Below are 16,147 nucleotides of genomic sequence, written 5' to 3' on the forward strand. Positions count from 1 at the left end.
ACCATGAGATCTTTTATATTCTCCTGTGAAGGCAGAAGGGCCTTGGATTAAGATCTTATCCAAAAGTCAGTGGATAATAAATGGACAGAGACAGAAATAAGCAATGCAGTCAGACATAGATAATGCAAAGAGATGTGACAGGCAGACAGACTTTAGCCTGTTCCCACTCTCATTGCGCCTGAGTGCCTATAAACCTTATTCAAGGCAAGTTATCCTCTGATCCACATTGCTAATCTGTAACTGACCATTGGAGGGCGCAGCTGAGCCGCCTAGCAATCCTTATGAACCCCATCATGGTCACCACCCCGTGTGTGATCGCTCCTTCATGATTGCTAAACGTCGACAATATTCAAGTCCAGTGTCAGTAATAATTCCCTGGCAACTGTGAGCGCACAGCACATAATCCTAAAGCTGGTTTAGCACAGTGGGTTAAGACAGCTGGCTTGTAATGCAGAACAAGGCCAGCAGCGTGGGTTCAATTCCCTTTCCAGCCTCCCCGAACAACACTGGAATTTGGCGACTAGGGGTTTTTCACAGTAACTTCATTGAAGCCTACTTGTGACAATAAGTGATTATTATTATTATTAAATCCATAATACTAAATTCTCAATCAAACAGGTGACGCCTCACATGTAACCAGCATCAAAAATGGAAAAATGAGGAGCTCTCGTCAGAGGCTGCAGTTAACCCATATCGATGGGACAGTTCAGAGGGAGCTTTACTGTGTATCTAACCAAGTGCTGTACCTGTCTTGGGAGTGTTTGATAGGACAGTTGGGAGGGAGCTTTACTGTGTATCTAACCCATTGCTGTACCTGTCTTGGGAGTGTTTGTTAGGACAGTTCAGAGGGAGGTTTACTGTGTATCTAACCCAGTGCTGTACCTGTCCTGGGAGTGTTTGATAGCACAGTTCAGAGGGAGTTTTACTGTGTATCTAACCCAGTGCTGTACCTGTCCTGGGAGTGTTTGATAGCACAGTTCAGAGGGAGTTTTACTGTGTATCTAACCCAGTGCTGTACCTGTCCTGGGAGTGTTTGATAGGACAGTTCAGAGGGAGTTTTACTGTGTATCTAACCCATTGCTGTACCTGTCTTGGGAGTGTTTGATAGGACAGTTCAGAGGGAGCTTTACTGTGTATCTAACCCATTGCAGTACCTGTCTTGGGGGTGTTTGATAGGACAGTTCAGAGGGAACTTTACTGTGTATCTAACCCAGTGCTGTACCTTTCCTGGGAGTGTTTGATAGGACAGTTCAGAGGGACCTTTATCCAGTATCTAACCCAGTGCTGTACCTTTCCTGGGAGCGTTTGATGGGGACAATGTAGATGGAGCTTTACTCTGTACCTAACCCCGATGGTGTACCTGCCCTGGGAGTGTTTGATAGGACAGTGCAGAGTGAGCTTTACTCAGTATCTAACCCCGTGCCGTATCTGTCGCAGGGGTTTTTGATGGGGACAATGTGGAGGGAACTTTTCTCTGTATCAAACTCCGATGGTGTACCTGCCCTGGGAGTGTTTGATAGGACAGTGCAGAGTGAGCTTTACTCAGTATCTAACCCCGTGCCGTATCTGTCCCAGGGGTTTTTGATGGGGACAATGTGGAGGGAACTTTTCTCTGTATCAAACTCCGATGGTGTACCTGCCCTGGGAGTGTTTGATGGGGACAGTGCAGAGGGAGCTTTACTCTGTATCTAACTCCGTGCTGTACCTGTCCTGGGAGTGTTTGATAGGACAGTGTCTCGGGAGCTTTATTCTGTATCTAACCCTGTGCTGTACCTGGCCAGCAGTGTTTGATAGGACAGTGTCGAGGAATCTTTACTCTGTATTGTTATAACACGCTGGGCTAGGACGCGGTCCCCACTTGACTCGAGTTGCAACACAATTGAATTAATCAAATATTCTTGGAAAAATACCCAAAGTCTTTGGCCCTTAGATGCCCCATTATTACAGTCACTAGGTTTGTAAAATTAACCACAACTATTTCTTATTTATAACAAGAACTATGCAATGAAATATGCAGCAAACACAACTGGTGAACTGTTACCTAATTCCCACATTAACGTTCCCCCACCTTCTACACACGAACACAAGACAGACGAACACTGAGGGGAGGGGAGGGTTGAAAATAATAAGTAAGACTTTGTTTCAGATGGTTATTGTTAAGTAGACCTTCCTTCAAAGTAAGCTTTCAGATCCAGGCTACTGTTTCCAGCCGGAAATGGTTTCACTGTAAATTCATTCATTACTTTTTTCTGTAGGATCAGAAATACATTAACTCACAGCCTTTCTGGAGAGATGTTGTGGAGATGCCGGCATTGGACTGGGGTGGGCACAGTAAGAAGTCTTACAACACCAGGTTAAAGTCCCACAGGTTTGTTTCAAATCACTGGCTTTCGGAGCACTGCTCCTTCCTCAGCTGGATGAAACTTTACTCTATCTAAACCCCTGCTGCACCTGTCCTGGGAGTGTTTGATGGGACAGTGTAATGGGAATTTTACTCTGTATCTAACCCTGTGCTGTACCTGACCTGGGAGTGTTTGATGGGGACCAGTGTAGAGGGAGCTATACTCTGTATGTAAACCTATTCTTTACCTGCACTGGGTACATTTGATGAGGATAATGTGGAGGGAGCTTTACTCTGTATCTAGTTCGTACCTCTCCTGCGGGATTTGGTGGGGAGAGTATAGTGGGAGCTTTATTCCGAATCTAACCCTGTGCTGAACCTGCCTGGGAGTGTTTGATGGGCAAGTCTAATGGGAGCTTTACTCTGTACCTAACCCTGTGCTGTACCTGCCTGGGAGTGTTTCATGGGGACAGTGGAGAGGGAGCTTTACTCTGTATCTCACCCCATGCTGTAGTGTCCTGGGAGTGCTGGATGGGGACAGTGTAGAGGGAGCTTTATTCTGTACCTAACCCCATGCTGTACCTGCCTGGGAGTACAAATGCTTATTCCACGTCCATCATCACTACTACCTCCATCTCCCGACCTCCAAATGAGCAAAATGGAAGCACGTGAGCATGTGGGAGGGAGCTCTCCCTTCTCCGCCGACTTATTATACATCTCGACTAATAGGGGCCCCAATCCCGAACCAAACTTTTGATTAAACTCTGCCGGGATCCCATCCGGAACCGGGGCCTTGCCCGACTGCATTGGCCCCGCACACTCCATTACTTCCCTCAGCCCAATCGGAGCCCCAACCCCTGCACATTTCCCTCCTCAACTGTCGGGAACTCCAGCCCAACCCGGAAAGGGGTCACGTCCTCATCTGGAGGCTCCGAGCTGTATATTTTCCGATGAATAGCCTCAAATATCCCATTCACCTTCCCTGACTCCATGACCACCATACCCCTACGATCTCTCATCCGCCCAATCTCCCTCGCTGCAGCCTACCTCTTCAACTGATGGTTTTTTCCCCCATAATCGTATATCGTCCCTCTGGCCCTGCGCAATTGCCTCACTGCCTTCCTTGTAGACGTACACCTAAACTCACAGTGCCTCCTCAGGTGCCGCTGAGTACCTCCGGTCTACTGTCTGGATGGCCTCCACCAACCTCTGCCTCTCCAGCAGCTCCACACAGCGCCACGCATGGTCGGACACCATGATCGCCGAATATTCTGACCCGACAACCACCGCCCACAAAGCTTTTCCAGGACCAAGAAATCAATTCTGGAATACATCTGGTGGACTGCGAAGAAAAAGAAAATTCCTTTGCCCTCGGCCTCTCAAACCGTCATGGGTCTACCCCACCTATCCGCTCCATAAACCCCCACATTTCCTTCACCTTCGCCGACATTGTCAGGGACCTGGGACACGACTGATCAAGCCTCGGGTCCAACACTGTAATAAAATCCACCCCCATAATCAGCCGGTGCCTGTCCAAGTCTGGAACTTTTGTCAATACCCACTTCATGAATTCAACGTCGTCCCACTGGGGACATATACATTCACCAACACCTCAGGCACCCACTCCAACCTCGCACTTACCAAACAGACCTGCTCCCAAAGTCCGTTCACCACCGCAAAGACCACCCTCTGATGAACCAACATTGCCACTCCCCTCTACTTCATGTCCAAACCAGAATGGAATACCTGTCCCATTCAGCCCTTCCTCAACCTCATCCGATTCACAACCTTCAAATGAGTCTCTCGTAGGAACACAACGTCTACTTTTAAACTCTTCAAATGAGCAAAGATACGCGCCCTCTTGATCGAAGCATTTAATCCCAGAATATTCCAAGAGTTCAGCCGCGGCGGGGGACTCCAAACCCTCCCCCCACCTCCGATCAGCCATATCCCCTCTTTAATGTGCTGCTCCAGGTCCACGTCTCGTTCACCCCCAGGGCCTCCTCATGGAGTCGGCCGCCATCTCCCCTTAACCAACTGCGCCACACCAACAAGACAGCAACGCCCCCTTCCCTCACCCGATCCCCAACACCAAACAACCTGCCTGCCCTCCCCCCAGCCACAAACAAAGAAAACCACTTCAACTCAACCATCCCTACCCCCTTCACAGATCTACCTCCCACTTCACTCCCGTTACTAGCCTACCTGCTAGAACTGAGGCCTCCACCCGAGGCAGCTGCCTTCTCGCTCCAAAGCGTCCCTCTATCCATACTGTAATAACCCGTAGTAACCTGCACAGGACTCATCCAGCTGGGGATGATTGTTCCCTGTGCTCAATTGGACTGAGTTAACCCAGCATTAGCATAAAAGGCAGGCAGTTGTAGAGCTAGCTAAAAAGGAATGAGGACCCGGTGCTCCCTCCTCAGCGACTTATGCGCTCGATGCACCTCAAGAGGTCGGTCGAAGACCCCGTCCCCCACCAACCTCTCCCAACATTCTCGCCACACATTTTGGGCCTGCGTTCCCTCGATCTCTTCAGGCAATCCCACAATCCTGAAATTCTGCCTCTTTGGGTGATTTTCCAAGTCGCCCAACTTTTCTCTTAACTTCTTCTGGCCCTCCACCACCAGCACAACTTCTGCATCCAATGAGGTGAACCGATCCTCATGGTCTGCCACCGACTCCACCACCTTCTGGAGCGGTGTATTCTGCATCTCCAGCCTTTGTTCCACTCTCTCTATGCCCAGGTCAGCTCAGCTACTTTTGCCAGGTTTTCTGAGGCCTCCTTTCTTGCTGCTGGAACTTGGTCGACCGGACCTCCACCAATTGTTCCGTGGACGACTGTGCATAGAACATAGAACATACAGTGCAGAAGGAGGCCATTCGGCCCATCGAGTCTGCACGGACCCACTTACGCCCTATCCCGTAACCCAATAACCCCTCCTAACCTGTTTTGGTCACTAAGGGCAATTTATCGTGGCCAATCCACCTAACCTGCACGTCTTTGGACTGTGGGAGGAAACCGGAGTACCCGGATGAAACTCACGCAGACACGGGGAGAACGTGCAGACTCCGCACAGAGAGTGACCCAGCAGGGAATCGAACCTGGGACCCTGGCGCTGTAAAGCCACAGTGCTAATCACTTGTGCTACCGTGCTGCCCGAAACAACGCCACCGAGATCTCCACCATCTTTCCCTCTGTCGCACTTTGAGAGTCCTCCTGGTCTGACTGTTGCCCCTAATATGTTGCACTCCCTGTTTGATAGTATTAGACGTTCCCTACCGAAGGAGAATTCTTAGTCCTTTATTTTTGTGAGGGCCACAAAGAATCCAGCATGAGTTGAAGGATAGAAAGAAATAACATTTATTTACAATAACATATGTATACCATATACATATATACAGACAACAGCAGCAGCAACTCCCTTGCTGCTCACTCCTCTCTAGCTGGTTCCAAACTGGCCAGCTCTATTTATGCAGGGAATCTGCTAATGATTTCTCCGCTCCCCTCATTGGGGAAGCACATACTCCCTAAGGATTGTGGGATTGTCATTAGTCCCCAGCCAGTGGTAAGCAGGCAGATTATAACATCCCTCCCCCCCACACCCCAAAGTCCAAGGAATCCACCAAAGACCCTGGCGAAGGAGGGCGTCGGACTCGTTCTGCCGCAGGCCGGACACCATTTGCACGAGGCGTGGATCGGGCAGCGTGGAATGAGACTGAGAATGGCGCTTCCGTGATGAACGGCATAACGGTTGTACATCCATGGCCCGTGGGCCCGAGGACTCCCCCTGTGAGGCGTCCTGTGTCTCCATCTCAGAGTCGGAGTCCGCACCTCCGTCATCTCGGCGTCTCTTATCTCCACGCGGTTCTGCAACGACCTGCGCAGGCTTTGAGTGCGGCACCAGAGGAAGATTGTGAGGAATACTCTCCACTGTGTCTGGTCTCTGTGGCTGTAGAAATGAGCTCCGGGAGCGGGGAACCCTTGGAAGAAATGGTCTTCTGGACCGAACGTGATCTACATGCTTGCGCTGGAGACGACCCTGGGCTTGCACCTGGTAAGATATAGGGCCCGTTCGGCGAAAGATTACGCCAGGGACCCACTGGACCCAACCAGCAAAATTTTGAACGAACACTGGGTCACCGGGCGCAAACTGTCGAATTGGCTGATGCCGAGAAAAAGCATGTCCCTGCCATTCTTGAGTGCGGCGTACTTTCGCGCCAATGTCCGGCAAAACCACGCTAAGGCGGTTGCGAAGTCTTCGGCCCATTAGGAGTTCCACAGGAGCTACCCCAGTCACCGCATGTGGAGTAGTCCTGTATGAAAACAAAAAACGAGACAGTCTCGTGTCCCGGAAGACTGCTTCTTGAGGCCCCATTTGAATGTCTGCACTGCGCGCTCCTCCAATCCATTGGAAGCCGGGTGGTATGGGGCGGTGCAGATATGGCGTATGCCGTTTATCTTCATGAACCTCGCACACTCCTTACTTGTGAATGGAATGCCGTTGTCCGTGACCAGCACCTCGGGGAGGCCATGCGTACTGAAAGACAAACGCATCTTCTCGATTGTTGCACAGGACTTGGGCCTACCATCTTATGCACCTCTAACCATTTAGACTAGGCATTGGTTAATAGAAGGAACATGGATCCTTGAGGGCCGGCAAAATCTGAATGCAAGCGCGCCCAAGGCTGCCCTGGCCATTCCCACTGATGTGGGGGCATGGCCGGTGGAAACATCTGCTGCTCCTAGCAAATGGAGCAGTTTTGGGCCACCTTCTCAATGTCGGTGTCAAGGCCTGGCCACCAGATATAACTCCGGGCCAACATTTTCATTTTGGTCACACCCAGATGCCCATTGTGCAAGCCCCTTACTATCAGCTCCTGTACTTTATCCGGGGCAATCGCACGCGTCCCCTCCAAGAGGATGCCGTCTTGCACGCTAAATTCTGACAGCTTGGAGGAAAATGCCCGCAACTCGCCTGGGAGCTGTCTATGCTGCCCACCATACAGGACTATGTGCCGAACCTTTGACAGGACTGGCTCCGTCTGGGTCCACTCACGGATCTGTGATGTCATGACAGGCAAGGAGTCCATAAAATTTAGGGTTGCAACCACCTCACCATTCGTGGGGGTCGACATGGGGCCAGTCGATAAAGGCAATCGGCTCAGTGTGTCTTCATTCGCTATCTGGGTTCCTGGTTTGTGCTCCAGAGAATACTCATAGGCAGCGAGCAACAAAGCCCAGCGCTGGATCCGTGCGGAAGCAATGGGCGGTATTGGTTCATCCTCTCGGAAAAGCCCCAGCAGGGGCTTCTGATCAGTCACAATAGTGAAGTGTGAAGTGGCGGCCATACACATACTGGTGGAAGCGTTTCACCGCAAAGACCACCGCCAGACCCTCCTTCTGTACTTCTTTCCCACTGCAGTCAATGTGCGGGAGGCGAAAGCTATCGGCAGCTCGGCCCTGTTCTCCATCCTGTAGGACAGGACGGCCCCAATACCATATGGGGATGCATCATACGTGATGAGCAAAGGCTTTCCAGGATTATAGTGGGTTGGTAACCCAGACGTCGACAATTGTTGTTTTACCCGCCGGAAAGTGGTTTCTTGCGGCTGGCCCCAAACCCAGGTGTGATTCTTCTTTGGCAGAAGGTGCAACGGGGCCAGTATTGTTGCCAGATTGGGGAGGAACTTCCCGTAATAGTTTACGAGGCCGAGAAAAGAACAAAGATGCGAAGTGTCAGTCGGGGCGGGGGCCTGTTGAATTGCACGCACCTTCTCTGCGACGGGGTGCAAACCTTCACGGTCCACCCGATAGAGGTAGACCAGTTCCTTCGCCTGAAAGACGCACTTTGTACGATGTAAACGGGCCCCAGCCTCTGAAAAGTGTCTAAGGACAGCTTCCAAAATGTCCAAATGTTCCTGCTCTGACATCCCTGTAATCAAAACGTTGTCTAAGTAGACAGCGAAAGGCGGTAAACCTCTCAAGATACCCTCCATGAGGCGTTGAAAAATAGCGCAGGCAGAGGATACCCCAAAGGGCAACCGTGTATATTCATACAGGCCCCGTTGTGTATTAATAGTTACATATGGACGGGGGGGCAGGGTTCAGCTCCAACTGTAGGTAGGCGTGACTCACAGCTAATTTCGTGAACGAGACTCCGCCTGCAAGCTTCACGTAGAGATCCTCTATGCGAGGCATTGGATATCGTTCGAGCCGGGAAGCCGTAAGTTTATAGCCGTAAGTTCACTGGAAGATTATAGTCGCCGCACAAGCAAACTGTGGCATCTGGCATCATTACAGGTACAATTGGTGCTGCCCAGTCAGCGAAACGGACGGGCCTGATAATACCCAAGGACTCCAAACGAGTGGGCTCCCCTTCTACCTTTTCGAGCAAGGCGTAAGGTACCGGGAGCGCCGGGAAATAGCACGACGTGGCTCCTGGTTCAACTTGGCTACGGGCTACGGCCCCTTTTATTTTCCCCAAACCGGGCTGGATTACATCTGGGTACCGTCCTTGTACCTCCGTCAACCCTCCAGAACCTGTTTGGAGGATGTGCTACCACTGCAGCCACAAATGGCGCAACCAGTTCCGACCCAACAGGCTGGGCCCGTGGCCGCGCACCGCGATAAGTGGGAAACACCCCTCCTGGCGTCCATAAACAACAGGAGTCATCGTAGTTCCTGCATTGCCCAATGGTTCCCCCGTGTAGGTGGCCAACCTGGCCTGTGTGTCGGTTAATGTAAGGGTCTGTATACTCTGCTTGATGCGGTCGGATGTCCTCTGGGTGATCGCGGAGACCGCTGCGCCAGTGTCCAACTCCATCTCAAGCGGGTGACCATTGACCCAGACTGTCACCTTGGTGGGGGCCACACGGGGAGCTGCCACACAATCGTCCTCCGTTTCCACATCCTCGGTAGTCGCCGCCCCAGGTTCATCCAAATGGAAGGTACAGCCCCTGGGCTGGCCCCAGTTTCTGTGGGAACGATGGCGCCTCTGGCGCCCCCAGGGCCGGCGTCCACGATGGGGTCGGTGCCCACAAGTCTGACACAGACATGGCTCCTCATCCATTGGTTCTGGAGAAGACACCCTTCGGGGTGGAACATCCGGAGGCCACTGGCGTCGATCCGGACGCCGCCCCGCCCAAGGTACCGCAGGGAGACGCTTTTGGACAGAAGGGGTTGCGCCCCAAGGCGTGCACTTCCATTCCCTGTAGCTCCTGCACTCCACGTTCTGTGCTCGGATCCCTGTGGAACACCACTAGTCACCTTTCTCCATTTTGAGACACTCCCTTCCACCACTACTCTCTGTCTCCTGTGGCCCAGCCAGTTCTTTATCCATCTAGCTGGTACACCCTGAACCCCATACGACTTCACTTTTTCCATCAACCTGCCATGGGAAACTTTATCAAACGCCTTACTGAAGTCCATGTATGTGACATCTACAGCCCTTCCCTCATCAATTAACTTTGTCACTTCCTCAAAGAATTCTATTAGGTTTGTAAGACATGACCTTCCCTGCACAAAACCATGCTGCCTATCACTGATAAGTCTATTTTCTTCCAAATGTGAATAGATCCTATCCCTCAGTATCTTCTCCAACAGTTTGCCTACCACTGACGTCAAGCTCACAGGTGTATAATTTTCTGGATTATCCCTGCTACCCTTTTTAAACAAAGGGACAACATTAGCAATTCTCCAGTCCTCCGGGACCTCACCCGTGCTCAAGGATGCTGCAAAGATATCGGTTAAGGCCCCAGCTATTTCATCCCTCGCTTCCCTCAGTAACCTGGGATAGATCCCATCTGGACCTGGGGACTTGTCCACCTTAATGCCTTTTAGAATACACAAAACTTCCCCTTTCCTTATGCCGACTTGACCTAGAGTATTTAAACATCCTTCCCTAGCCTCAACATCCGTCATGTCCCTCTCCTTGGTGAATACCAATGCAAAGTACTCATTAAGAATCTCACCCATTTCCTCTGACTCCACGCATAAATTCCCTCTTTTGTCTTTGAGTGGGCCAATCCTTTCTCTAGTTACCCTCTTGCTCCTGATATACAAATAAAAGGCTTTGGGATTTTCCTTAACCCTATTAGCCAAAGATATTTCATGACCCCTTTTAGCCTCTTTATTGCACATTTGAGATTTGTCCTACTTTCCCGCGATTCCTCCAAAGCTTCATCAGTTTTAAGTCGCCTAGATCTTATGTATGCTTCCTTTTTCATCTTAGCTAGTCTCACAATTCCACCCGTCATCCATGGTTCCCTAATCTTGCCATTTCTATCCCTCATTTTCACAGGGACATGTCTGTCCTGCACTCTAACCTTTCCTTAAAAGACTCCCACATTTCAAATGTGGATTTACCCTTAAACAGCTGCTCCCAATCCACATTCCCTAGCTCCTGCCGTATTTTGTTCTACTTGGCCTTTCCCCAATTTTGCACTCTTCCTTTAGGACCATTCTCGTCTTTGTGCATGAGTATTCTAAAACTTACGGAATTGTGATCGCTCTTCCCTAAGTAATCACCGACTGAAACTTCAACCACCTGGCCGGGATCATTCCCCAATACCAGGTCCAGTATGGCCCCTTCCCGAGTTGCACTATTTACATACTGCTCTAAAAAACTCTCCTGGATGCTCCTTACAAATTCTGCTCCATCTACGCCTCCAACACTACATGAGTCCCATTCATTGTTGGGGAAGTTAAAATCTCCCATCTCGACCACCCTATTGCTCCTATATTTTTCTATAATCTGTCTACATATTTGTACCTCTACTTCACGCTTGCTTTTTGGAGGCTTGTAGTAAAGTCCAAACAATGTTACTGCACCCTTCCTATTTCTTAGCTCTACCCATATTGCCTCAGTGCTCGAATCCTCCATCGTGCCCTCCTTCATCATAGCTGTGATATCATCTCTGCCCATAATGCAACTCCTCCACCCCTTTTACCTCCCTCTCTATCCCTCCTGAAGCATCTATACCCTGGGATATTTAGTTGCCAGTCTTGCCCTTCCCTCAACCAAGTCTCAGTCATACCAATCACATCATATTCCCAGGTACTAATCCAAGCCCTAAGTTCAGCTGCCTTACCTGTTACACTTCTCGCATTGAAACAAATGCACCTCAGACCACCTGTCCCTTTGCGTTCATCATCTCTTCCCTGTCTACTCTTTCCCTTAGTCACATTGAGTTTATTATCTAGTACCTTACTGGCTTTAGTTGCTGCCTGTTTACTGATCTATAACTTTTGAATCTGGTCCCCATCCCCCTGCCACATAGTTTAAAACCTCCCCAAGTGTTAGTAAAAGCACCCCCTAGGACATTGGTTCCAGTCCTGCCCAGGTGTAGACCATCCGATTTGTAATGGTCCCACCGCCCCCAGAACCGGTTCCAATGTCCCAAAAATCTGAACCCCTTCATCCTGCACCATCTCTCAAGCCATGTATTCATTCTGACTATTCTTGAATTTCTACTCTGATTGTCTCGTGGCACTGGTAGCAATCCTGAGATTACTACCTTTGAGGTCCTACTTTTTAACTTATCTCCTAACTCCCGAAATTCTGATTGTAGGATCTAATCCTGTTTTTTTACCTATATCGTTGGTGCCTATATGCACCACGACAACTGGCTGTTCACCCTCCCACTTCACAATGTCCTGCAGCTGATCTGACACATCTCTGACCCGTGCACCCGGGAGGCAACATACCATTCGGGAGTCACGTTTTCGACCACAGCAACGCCTGTCTACTCCCCTTACGATTGAATCCCCTATGACTATAGCACTGCCAGTCTTTTTCCCGCCCTTCTGTGCAGCAGAGCCAGCCATGGTGCCATGAGCTTGGCTACTACTGCCTTCCCCTGGTGAGTCATCTCCCCCAAAAGTGTCCAAAACGGTATACCTGTTTTGGAGGGAGATGACCGCAGGGGACACCTGCACTGCCTTCCTGCTCTTTCTCTGCCTTTTGGTCACCCATTCCCTGTCTCCCTCATCAATCCTAATCTGCGGTGTGACCAACTCACTGAACGTGCTATCTACGACCTCCTCAGCATTGCGGATGCTCCAAAGTGAGTCCATCCGCAGCTCCTGAGCCGTCATACGGTCTAACAGGAGCTGCAGCTGGACACACTTCCCGCGCATGAAGGAGTCAAGGGCATCGGTCGCGTCCCTGAACTCCCACATTGTGCACGAGGAGCATAACACGGGTCTGGGATCTCCTGCCATTTTTACACTTTACCTTAACTGATTACAAATATAGCAAATAATGAATAAATGAAAGGAATAAAGATATTACTTACCAATCACAATACTTACCAACATACGAAGAGTTATATTTCTCCCAGCTACTGCTAATTTGAGCGCTTTCCTTACCAGCCAGTCAGGTCACTGCTTTGCTGTGATGTCACTCTTCAAGGTAAGTTTTTAAAGAGGAAAACTTACCTTCCTGACACACACCTGGCCACTGCTCCCGCCGAAAATCTGAAGGCCGCTTCTCCGGCAGCTGTGACACCGCCGCTCTCTTTGCACTCTTTTATCCTGTGTCCCCGCTGCTCTCCTCGTGCTCTTTCACTGAGTCCCCGCTGCTCTCCTCGTGCTCTTTCACTGTGTCCCCGCCGGTCTCCTCGCGCTTTTTTATCCTGTGTCCCCGCCGCTCTCCTCGAGCTCTTTCACTGTGTCCCCGCTGCTCTCCCCGCGCTCTTTTATCCTGTGTCCCCGCCGCTCTCCTCGCGCTCTTTCACTGTGTCCCCGCCGCTCTCCTCGCGCTTTTCACTGTGTCCCCGCCGCTATCCTCGCGCTCTTTTATCCTGTGTCCACGCCGCTCTCCTCACGCTCTTTCACTGAGTCTCCGCCGCTCTCCTCGGGGTGGAGTCTTCACTCGGGGTGGAGTCTTCACTCGGGGTGGAGTCTTCACTCGGGGTGGAGTCTTCACTCGGGGTGGAGTCTTCACTCGGGGTGGAGTCTTCACTCGGGGTGGAGTCTTCACTCGGGGTGGAGTCTTCACTCGGGGTGGAGTCTTCACTCGGGGTGGAGTCTTCACTCAGGGAGGAGTCTTCGCTCGGAGTGGAGTCTTTGTTTGAGGTGGAGTCTTCCCTCGGGGCGACTTCCATGTGTCTCTTGTTATACCCCATCTCTTCTCGCTTTCGACCCTTTGTGAACGGTTCTCTGGCTTTCAGCCAATGAGGTTACTGGAGGGAGGGCTGTAGCACCCAATGGGATTGCCGATCCCATTTTTGGAAGACGTCAGGAGCCCCCTAGGGGCCGGGTCCATTCTTAGATGTACGGAGTCCACGCAGTCCTTTCCATATATGGTGTTGAAGCGCCATTCAGTCTGTATGATACTTGGCTTGAGGTGCCTACGAGTCTGCCCGATACTAGCCAATACACAAAACATTTACATTATTTGGCCAAGGTCGATCACCTCCGGCCCCAACTTCCAGGATAGGTTCAGGCTTGCCCTTGTTTGCCTCTGAGCAATATCCGCTGCATGGGGAAAGCGGGCTGCATAATCAAAGACCCCTCCCATCCGGTGTATTCTCTCTTCCAATTTCTTCCATCGGGCAGGAGATACAAAAGTCTGAGAACACGCATGAACAGATTTAAAAACAGCTTCTGCCCCGCTGTTACCAGACTCCTGAATGACTCTGTAATGGACTGAACTGAGCTCTCCACCCATCTTCTCCACAGTGTAGCACTACACTCCACATGCTTCACCCGAGTCTATATCAATGTATTTGCTTTGTGTATCGATTGTACCCATGATGTGGAGCTGCTGGCGTTGGACTGGGGTAGCCCAGTAAGAAGTCTTACAACAATTGACTGTGTCTATATAAATGTTTCTGGAACATATCTCTTCATTCGCCTGAGGAAGGAGCAGTGCTCCGAAAGCTAGTGATTTGAAACAAACCTGTTGGACTTTAACCTGGTGTTGTAAGACTTCTTACTGTCTATTGTATGTCCAATGATTTTCCTGTATGGTAGAATCTGACGGAACTGTATGCAGAACAATACTTTTTGCTGCACCTCGTTGGACATTCTGAATTCCCCTCAGTGTACCCAAACAGGCACCGGAGTGTGGCAACTGGGGGATTTTCACAGTAACTTCATTGCAGTGTTAATGTAAGCCTACTTGTGACACTAAGTAGGATTATTATGAACCACAGCCAGAGCTATTTGCTTAGCTCCTGATTCAAAATTCATTGAAACCCACAAAAAGCAGTCATAAGACATAAGACAAGTAAATGAAGCAAACTTAAATATCTACATATTTATATTTTAGATGTTGGATTTTTGAGATTAATGTATTCATATTAAATCCATGTCTATAACCCAATGGTTTATCTGTTAATGGTTAGTGGCTGCATTAAATTAACACAGACATGAATTTTAAACCCTCCGGAGCCCAGTTTAGAAATTTTCAGACAAACTCAGTAAAGAAAAACAGACTGTTCACTTCTATGCCGGACAGATGGTTAATAACTCAGTCTTCCTAAGACTGTATGTTGGTTAGCCGTGCCAAGTATTGGTCGGTTATGGGGATTGGCATCTAAAATGTTCTCTATTTTAGCCATGTACTGAGCAGAGGCCACATATCTTTTCAGTTCCCCTATCGGAGGTAGATGTTCCCCTTATAGGCCTGGAGGTAGAGTGCCTCCTACATTAAAGGGCAATTTAGCGTGGCCAATCTGGTTCACTAATGTCCTTTCGGGAAGGAAGTCTGTCGTCCTTACCTGGTCTGGCCTATATGTGACTCCAGGTCCACAGCAATGTGGTTGACTATTAAAATGTCCAACCTCGCGCATGGATGGGAAAGGACCCGAGGCATTTTCCTGAATTGTAGAGGAAAGGAGTCCTGGGCAATACTTACCCCTCAACCAATGTGGCCAGCTGTCAGTTGAGCTGGGGTCTTATCACATTGTTGTTTGTGATAGTATTCCATAGAATCCCTACAGTGCAGAAAGAGGCCATTTGGCCCATTGAATCAGCACCAACCCTTCGAAAGAGCACTCTGCGTAGATCCACTTCCCCACCCTTTCCCCGTAACCCCCCCGCATTAATCATGGTCAGTCCACCTAACCTGCACATCTTTGGACTGTGGGAGAAAACCGGAGCACCCGGAGGAAACCCACGCAGACACGGGGAGAAGGTGCAACTCCACACTGACAGTGACCCAAGGCCAGAATCCAATCCCGGTCCCTGTGGCCTTGAGGCAACAGTGCAACCCACTGTGCCGCCGACATTTATAGATTTGAATCCAGGACCTCTCGCATTCTAACACACTGAAAACCCCTAAGCGAGAATCTTTCTGCAGACCCCGAGCTTTCTGTGAACAAATTGGCTGCTGCATTTCCTACATCAGTGCATGCCCTTCAAATGTGCTTCATTGTTTGTCAAGCAATTTGCAACATGGAGCAGGATGGAAAATAAACACATGTTCTTTCTCTCTCGGTGAGACACAGAAATTTGCAAGAAGCCCTTGAGGAGAGAAATTAACAGTGTCACAAATGGTGGTTTAATTTGACAGTCAATGTGCCTTTCAAAGTCCTCTCCCCCATTCATCCCTTTTGAAACACAGCAGGATGTGTGTGTGGGTGGGTGTCGGCGGACGTGTGATTTTCAGGTCCCGTCCTCTTTCAAAGACAGAAAAAGCTTTCAGGCCACAGCATCAGTCAGCAGAGTAAGAGACTGAGCAACACAGAGTCTGGACCAGTACTGGATTGGCGATTGGGAAGTAAATACTATTATTTCACAGCCAGGTAACACAGAGAGTGGAATTTTACAGCCTTTCCCTCAGTCTGCTGATGTGA

The 16,147-nt window shown here is 49.9% G+C and overlaps 2 long non-coding RNA genes across 2 annotated transcripts in view; one reads left to right on the top strand and one right to left on the bottom strand.

The window, feature by feature from the left end:
* LOC140403953 (uncharacterized) overlaps positions 1–16,147 on the top strand; it is a 141,092-nt gene that overhangs the window by 112,396 nt on the left and 12,549 nt on the right. The gene's annotated exons all lie outside the window — the stretch shown is intronic.
* Positions 1–16,147, bottom strand: part of LOC140403954 (uncharacterized) — a 31,996-nt gene that overhangs the window by 2,059 nt on the left and 13,790 nt on the right. The window lies entirely within an intron of this gene.

Source organism: Scyliorhinus torazame, chromosome 29 (assembly GCF_047496885.1).
Source record: "Scyliorhinus torazame isolate Kashiwa2021f chromosome 29, sScyTor2.1, whole genome shotgun sequence".
Classification (NCBI taxonomy): Eukaryota; Metazoa; Chordata; class Chondrichthyes; order Carcharhiniformes; family Scyliorhinidae; genus Scyliorhinus; species Scyliorhinus torazame.